Here is an 8,534-nt window from a genome sequence, read left to right on the forward strand (position 1 = left end):
AAAACATTTTAATGATGTTTGTGGTCAAAGCCTTGGGTAGAATGGTATAGCTGGTGCTGCACAATAGCAGAATATGTGCCTGTATGGGTGCATAGATAGATGGATCGATGTCTCTCAGATATGGCATAAACTTAAGGAACTGTAACACATTGAGTTATTTCTGATGGAGAGAGAGCATGTGCCGTTGATAGAGAACCTATGTGGAAAATAGTGTGGGGGGGGGGGGGGCTGAATTTGATCACAGATTGGCAAACTGGCCGTGGGCTCAGGACAAAACTTCTACATTTTCCTGTCAGAATATTAATCTGTGCACTCCACTCTGCTCGCTGTCTTCACAGGATGGAAAGTTATTGTTGACTCCCACTTTTTTCATTCTGGAGGTTTATTTAAGCAGTTTGGTTCTGTTTCCACACACTGAATATTAAGTGCTATAAGCTCTGGCAAAACAGAGAAATCAAACAAAGACACCCCTTGTGAGTTTTCCTAGTATAAACAAATGCCAATTATCAAATCAAATCAATGTTTATTGGACACAGACTGGACGGAGAACCCAGCGGGTTGGATGGATGTTAGTGCTGAACGATTAACCTACATTTCTGGGGCTTTTCTGTTTTAAACAATGAATTGACCCAAGTCGGATAAACATTTTTTTTACTGGGAGCTCAATGCGCACAATGCACAGTTTCTCTAGAGCTAAATCATATTCAGCCTGAACTGTGTGATGTAGTAGGGAGTTGTAGTTTCCAAAAGGTCAATATTCTACATAGTTTAGCGCATAATATGTGGAAATTGACTGCAATGACTATCCGGTCAGTGTTTCTTTTATGCCTGCTACAGAAGAATGCATGATTGTGAGGGAAAACTAGAGAGCAGCTGTTGCTTCGCTAGGTATCTCTACCTGAAAATACATGATGAAAGTGATTGATAGTAAACCTATGCCTTATTTACTTAGAATAACTACAAAATACTGATTTTGTCAGACAGCATAGGCAGCAGCTCTATAGAGATGATATGACTTGGAATAACTAATAAATTAATCAAATAAAACAAATGTAATATACACAACAACTGAAATATTTTATGTAAATAAATGGTTATCCAGAGCGGCATACAGTTAGTGCAATCATCTTAAGATAGCTAGGAGGGACATGTCACAGGCATAATAAGTACACTTTTCCTCAATAAAGTAGCTATCAGCAAAGTCAGAGCTAGAAAAGGGGGAGGAGTCAAGTGCAAGTGTTGATTCAGGGTCGAGGTGAGGAGGGGGATTATTTAAGATACTCTTTGAAGAGGTAGGGTTTCAGGTTTCTGCTGTCCTAGCTTCAGAGGCAAGCTGGTTCCACCATTGGACTGGGCTGAGCAGAAGCTACCCTCCCGTAGGGGTGGGAGGGCCAAGAGAACACGTGGCAGAATGGAGTGCTTGGATTGGGATGTAGGGTTTGTGCATAGCCTGCAAGTAGGGAGGGGCAGTTACTCTTGCTGCTCCAGAGGCAAGCACCATGGTCTTGTTGTGGATGTGAGCTTCAACTGGAAGCCAGTGGAGTGTGCGGAGGAGCTGGGTGACATGGAAGAACTTGGGAAGGTTGCTGCAGCGTTCTGGATAAGTTTCAGGGGTTTGATGGCACAAGCGGGGAGCCCAGCCAACAGCAAGTTGCAGTAGTACAGATGACAAGTGCCTGGATTAGGACCTGTACCACTTCCTGTGTGAGGTAGGGCCGTACTCTACGGATGATGTAGAGCATGAACCTGCAGGAGCAAGTTACTGCTTTGATGTTTGCAGAGAATGACAGTGTTCTCAGGGTCACGACAAGGTTCTTTGCACTCTGGGAGGGTGACATTGTTGAGTTGTCAGCTGTGATGGAGAGGTCTTTGAGTGGGCAGGCCTTCCCCAGGAGGAAGAGCAGCTCCGTCTTGTTGAGGTTTAGCATGAGATGGTGGGCCAACATCCAAGCTGAGATATCTTTCAGGCATGCAGAGATGCGTGTCGCCACCTGGGTGCCACAAGGGGGGAAGGAGAAAAGTAGTTAAGTGTCATCGACATAGGAATGATAGGAGAGACCACATGATATGTGATAGAGCCAAGTGACTTGGTGTATAGAGAGAATAGGAAATGGCCTAGAACTGAGCCCTGTGGGACAGCAGTAGTGAGAGTATGTGGTGCAGACACAGATCCTTTCCAGTTCACCTTCTAGATGTGGTCTGCCAGGTAGGATGCAATCCAAAAGAGTGCAGAGCCTGAGACGCCCAGCCCTGATAGGGTAGAGAGGAGGATCTGATTGTTCAAGGTGTCGGAGGTAGCAGAGAGATCTAGGATGAAAACAGAGCCGTCCGTGTGTCACGTCCTTCTGTCCGTGACACACAGAAGAGCAGTCTCGGTTGAGTGACCCATCTTGAAGCCTGACTGGTTAGGGTCAAGAAGATTGTTCTGAGAGAGTTAACGAGAGCATTGATCAGAGAAAGCATGCTCAAGTGTTTTGGAAAGAAAATAAGGTTTTTGATGTCAGAAGAGTTGAGTGTTGGTTTCTTGAGGGGAGCGACTTGTGCAATTTTGAAGTCAGAGGGGATGCAGCCAGTGGTCAGGGTGAGTTGATGAGGGAAATTAGGAATGGGAAAAGGTCTCCAGAGATGGTCTGGAGAAAGGAGGAGGGGATGGGGTTGAGCAGGCAGTTTGTCAGGCAGCCAGACCTCACTAGTTGCAGGATTTCTTCTGGAGAGAGAAGGGTGAAAGAGGTCAAGGCGTAGGGTAGTTCTGTGTGAGTGGGACAAGTGGACTCAATTAGCTGAGTGAGTGAGGAGTGTACGCCTTCAACCTTCTTTTCAAAGTCGTTGACAAAGTCATCCACAGAGAGGGAGGATGGAGGGGGTAGAGGATTAAGGTGGGAGGAGAAGGTGGAAAAGTTTCCAAGGGTTAGAGGCAGAAGCTTGAAATTTAGATTGATAGAAAGTGGCTTTAGAACCAGATACAGAGAAAGAGAATGTAGAGAGAAGGGCGTGAAAGGATTATAAGTCCTCCAGAAGTATAGTTTTCCTTAAAAGAGGACAGTGCGAGCCATTGTATGCAGAAAGGGAGGAGAGTAGGGTCGAAGAGGCAGACTCAGGAGACAGGAGGGAGAAGGATTTAGCAGTAGGGAGACATGATAGGATAGAAGAGGAGAGAGTAGTGAGGGAGAGTGAAGATTGAGATGGCATATGACCATCTGGGGAGGGGCTGAGTGGCTAGGCATGGAGGAAAGCGAGACTGAAAAGAAAACAAAGGAGTGATCAGAGACCTGGAGAGATGGTTGCAGTGAGATTAGTAGGCAAACAGCCTCATTAAGGAACTCTCCAAGGGCAGCTGTTGGGGGAATAGATGACAACAATGTGAAGCTTGAGTGGTCAAGTGACAGTGACAGCATGAAATTCACGAGATGGACAGGTGAGAGAAATGAGTAGCCCTGTGCCATCACCGTGACCACCAGGTGCTTTTGGACTATGAGAGAAAGCATGAAAAGAGAGCAGCTGGATTAGCAGTGTACTCTGAGGTGTGCCATGTCTCCGTCAGGGCCAAAAAGTAAAAGAGACTGAAAGGCAGCATAGGCTGAGATGAACTTGGTGTTCTTGACCGCAGATCGGCAGTTCCAAACGTTGCCAGAGACCAGGAATTCCACATGGTTTGTGCACGCAGGTTACACTAAATTAGAAGGGTTGCAGCCAAGGGGTGGGGAGTGTCTATAAAGCCTACAGGAGGAACAACAAACAAGGATAGAAAACACACACATAGTTGCCAAAGTTATTAAAGAGCGAAATGAGAACAGAAAATAACTAGGTAAGACACTCAAGTGAGAGAGTGGAGTGGAGCATTCCTCTCTTTCCTTCCTCAAAGAACATCGCGGCAGAACCGTTTTTGTTTCAGTGACGACACCACCACTGACACAACCGCCACGACTGCCCCTTCCAGCTGCCGCTGAAAAACCAGGGGAGACTGAAGTACTAACACTAATTGCTGATTGCCTAATAGAGAAGAAACCACTCCCCCTCCAACACAGCCACTAATTACCAATACAAGTCAAACATTTCCCTGCCACTTAATCCTGGTTGATGTGTCAACAATCATCTGCAAGTTTTGAGCAGTCAGTAGGCTACTGGGAAGACAGGCAGGAATTGAAATTGATGGCCCTAGCTAGCAAAAAGACAGTACTAGACAATGACAGATAGAGACAAAAAATATATACTTATCATTCCCATCATGGAATTTTATTGTTTTATTCTGTGTTGTTGCAGCATTCAACCCAAATAATCAAAACCAAAATCGAAAAAACGTCATTATTGTTAATAATCGAAACGGAATCGATCTCAAAATGCACTAATCACTCAGCTCTAATGGATAGACAAAATCGAGGAAGAGAGCCACGTTTCCGTAAAGCAGATTGTTGCAGTCCCTTATGTCTCTCTGAAAGGAGATCCTCGCTGTAACGGCTGTCGTAGGTGGAAGAAGGAGATGACGAAGGTGCAGCATGGTACGTGTTCATGATCTTTTAATACACTAGAACAAAAATAACTAACTGACACAAAGGAAACAGTCCTGTCTGGTACAGAGACAGAAAACAACTACCCACAACTCAAGGGCGAAACCAGGCTGCCTACGTATGGTTCTCAATCAGAGACAACGATTGACAGCTGCCTCTGATTGGGAAGCATACCAGGCCAAACACATAGAAATACAAACATAGAACAAAACATAGAATGCCCACCCCAACTCACGCCCTGACCAACCTAAAATAGAGACATAAAAAAAAGGAACTAAGGTCAGGACGTGACACTCTCCGTGAGCTAATCTGCTTTATTGTCCAGAGATTGTATATTAGCAATCAATATACTTGAAATTCTGAACCTGACTAGGATACCGTCTCTCCTTCCCCTCTTCCGGCAGCAACAGTTTCTACTGCATCTACACACTGCCGCAGGCCCCATTAATCCATCATGGTATATACCTGTGGAGCTGTTGCGCCCAGCCTCCCCTGCAATTCCTCACAAAGGATATACTACCGAGACGAAACAGAAACAAATAAGGGGAAACGAGGAGGACTGAGGTGTAAATTAAAGATACCAAACAGTGAAAATCATGTTTTTCATCAAATTGGATGATATTTGGATAGAACAAGTTCAAAGTAGGGTGACCCAGGTGTGCAAAATTACTGTCGCTGGCACATTGATAAAGTTTGATCTTAAAGTTACTGGTCCTCCCCCATGTCAAAAACTTGGATTCAGGAGGCAGGCATTGCCAAGGATTTACTTCCGACTTCATTGCAACTTGCATAAAGCCGGAAATGTAATACACTAATGTTAGTGTCATATCATCTTAACTAATTAAAATGTATGTACCGCCTTTAAACCGTCATCACATGTGCTTCTACATCTTGCTTTGGCTTTGTTTACAAACTGTATGCTAGATCAAGCAGAACGTGATGAGGAGACTTTTCTGGGTTTCCCAGACCAAGATGTGCCTTCCAGGGCAATGGTCGGGTTTTTTCCAGTGGGGGAGGGGTGACAGCCCTGAATTTGTCTGAACCGTCTCAGTGCTTCTCCAGCCGATGGGGCGTGTCCCCTTTTATGACCTATTAAATAGCCGGCATCAGCTGTGCAAAAGTGGGTTGTGATAGTGGGCGAGAGAGGAAATGCTCAAACCTCAGTTTGGAAGCTTCATACCCAGTGTGTTTTGTTGTATTTAAAAGTGTGTACTGTAGTCGTGTCGCAGGTTCTACCACTATCGGATCTACTTATGTCTATTGTTGGACTACTGGTCCACGTTGGTCTCCTTTGCCTTTCTCTGCTGGAGATCTGATGGCGGATTGGATTGTCTAACTGACCGATGGACTACCACTTTTTTGCATATGGTATTTCATTTGTTTTGGGGTGATTTATACCATGTTGGTTTATGTGTTCAGTTGTTCAGTTGAAGACTACTAAGATTTCTGATATGGGAGTTTATTGCAATATCATTGTATGAATGAGACCGGTTTTATACAGCACTTTATGGAAGGACAATTGAGTGACTGAGATCATTTGGGTTCACTGCACTCATTTACCTGGTTGGAATTATTTTATGCCTGAGGTACAGGACATTTATCAATGAACCAAGGTTGTTATTGTTTTGTGATTTATATTGATTGTGTGATAATACAACACACGTGAAAGAACACAGCTGTTTCGAAGTTATTTCCAATATTTTAAAAGTCCATATGGACTTTTACATGAGTCCTTTGTATTAGTGTAGACTTGACGGACCGGACAGGACTCATTCCCTCACAAAACAAAAAAGAGAAATCAACATTTTCTCTGGTAGGCACAACCTGCCTGGAACCCCTAGACAGACCTAACCTTAAGTTAAAACCGTTACAGTATGTGTAAGTGAAAACTTGGTATACTGTGTATTCTTTAAGTTAGGTTTTTACTTTGTGTTCGCTACCGTGTGCTGGTAAGGGCACAGATGAGACGGGTAGGATTCCAGTTGAGGTGGTTTAATAACGCTATAATAAAGCACTGAACAGTGTATGTAGTACGGATGGCCTAAGGCACTTAGTGGTCTAACAACTTGCTTCAACCAAAATGTGTGTGTGTGTGTGTGTGGTCTGCAAGTAAAGAGAGAAATAAAGACACAATAGTGAATGGCAGAATACAATCTCCACTTCACATTTCTTATCAACTATAACATGACTGATGACTTAATGCTATACAGGACCATACAGCACGATACAACGTGACTTTGACTGCACTAATTGAGATTAAAGGGGTACCGCAGGATGTGTGCTACAAAGCATAGCACAATCTTCAGTACAGGTCTACAACTGCACAATGAACTTGAATACCTCTACACAGTGAAATACAATGTAATACCCATATAATGATGTACCGTACACATATACAATTACAGGGCATATAAACAATGCACTGGGGGACATTACCCTTTACAAATGCAGGGTTAAATGTCCGAAATCATGACAGCCAAAACAAAGCTGGCCAGCTCACAATAGCTAGCGCCGCAGTAGAAATGACTAATTAGCATAACCATAAATATGACATAATCATTGCAGAGTACATCTTCAGACATAAACACCTGAAAGATATTACATATGCACTTACATATCAACAAGGACGCACACTGGCCTTGGCTAACACAATGAATGCTAACTGTTTGGAAAACACAAGGATGGCTGAAACTTTCTCTCACTTGACTGCTCTCGAGCTGTTCTTCTTCTCTAAGCTGGAGATCGCCCAGAATGCTCTGCTCCACTTCACCGATGGGCGGAGCAAGAGCTCTGAACTGATTAACTGACATTACTGATGTGATTAACTACAAATACTTCACAGTGTTTTGTACAGTATGACCAAAGATACTGGTCAACTTTCATCTGTGGTGTGACTGTTAGCTAACAAGCTACTTACCAGCAAAAAGCACACTGGGTTGTGACTGGATGTCATTTAAAACAAATGAACCTTACACTATTTTTGGAAGAAAGAAGACAACCAAATGGATAGCAGGGGCTGCTTTTCATTTCGGGTGGACAAGCTGCACCAGAAATTACGATGCAATGCACATTTCAAGTGAAGTTGCTTTATCAATTGGGAGAACATTCAATGGGTCTTGCCAGGAAGCTAATCCTGAAGATGGATGCCGTACCATCATTGACAGTGGAATGTTGCATGTACTGTATCAGAGGTTGATGAGTCTGCCACCGTAGCCAACATTGTAGGGGGATAGGGGGGCTGACGTTAGATAATGTAACTGTGGTTGCTTTGAGTTGTGAACCATATCTTTTCTGTAACACACCTGATAGTCACTATATGTTTTTTGTTCATCCAACCCTGAGCCCCCCTGCATTGAGTCTTAGAATTGCCAACACACAGCTGGCATGAAGGAATGTTGTCCACAGAAGGAGTTGTGGTGTGTATAATATTTAATTTACCCCTGAAAATCATGTTTAACCATTCCATTGTGTGGAGGGTTGTCTTACAGTTGATGTAGCTTGTGTCATTGGGCCTAATCATGATTTCACTTTCCATATAATTTTGTCTTTCCACTATTGTCAAGATGTAATGATAGACATTTAAAAAATTAAACATCTACTCTGTCTGCAGAGCTTCCCAAGCAACCACCACAGCATGATTGCTGATACACAGCTTTCCCAAGGCAAAGAAGGGGGTATATGCTGTGAAGACAGACCGAACATATTGTAAGTCATAGTTATTCATTTAAAATCTGCATCAATAAAGCATTTCAGGCACAAAAAAATATCCAAATACAAACATTGAAAAGTTTTATTGCATATTTCAAATTGAGTACTTCAAAAACAACCAAAAACACATTGTAGAATGAGTAGATCACAACATCAACGAATTGATAGCATCATAACTGAGAACAATAAGTAAAAGAAAATTACCCATTTCACTACCCATTTAACAAACATTTTCCTTCTCAAAAACATTAGACTACGTAGACAGTCTCCTGGATCTTCTCTTCAATGAGGTCACCCTTAATCCAGCACCGTATTTGGGGA

The 8,534-nt window shown here is 43.2% G+C and overlaps 1 pseudogene; it reads right to left on the minus strand.

Annotated features, from left to right (window-relative positions):
• Positions 1 to 1,366: 1,366 nt before the first annotated feature.
• Positions 1,367 to 7,315, minus strand: LOC139381248 (uncharacterized; annotated as a pseudogene).
• Positions 7,316 to 8,534: the final 1,219 nt, after the last annotated feature.

Source organism: Oncorhynchus clarkii, chromosome 23 (genome assembly GCF_045791955.1).
Source record: "Oncorhynchus clarkii lewisi isolate Uvic-CL-2024 chromosome 23, UVic_Ocla_1.0, whole genome shotgun sequence".
Lineage (NCBI taxonomy): Eukaryota > Metazoa > Chordata > Actinopteri > Salmoniformes > Salmonidae > Oncorhynchus > Oncorhynchus clarkii.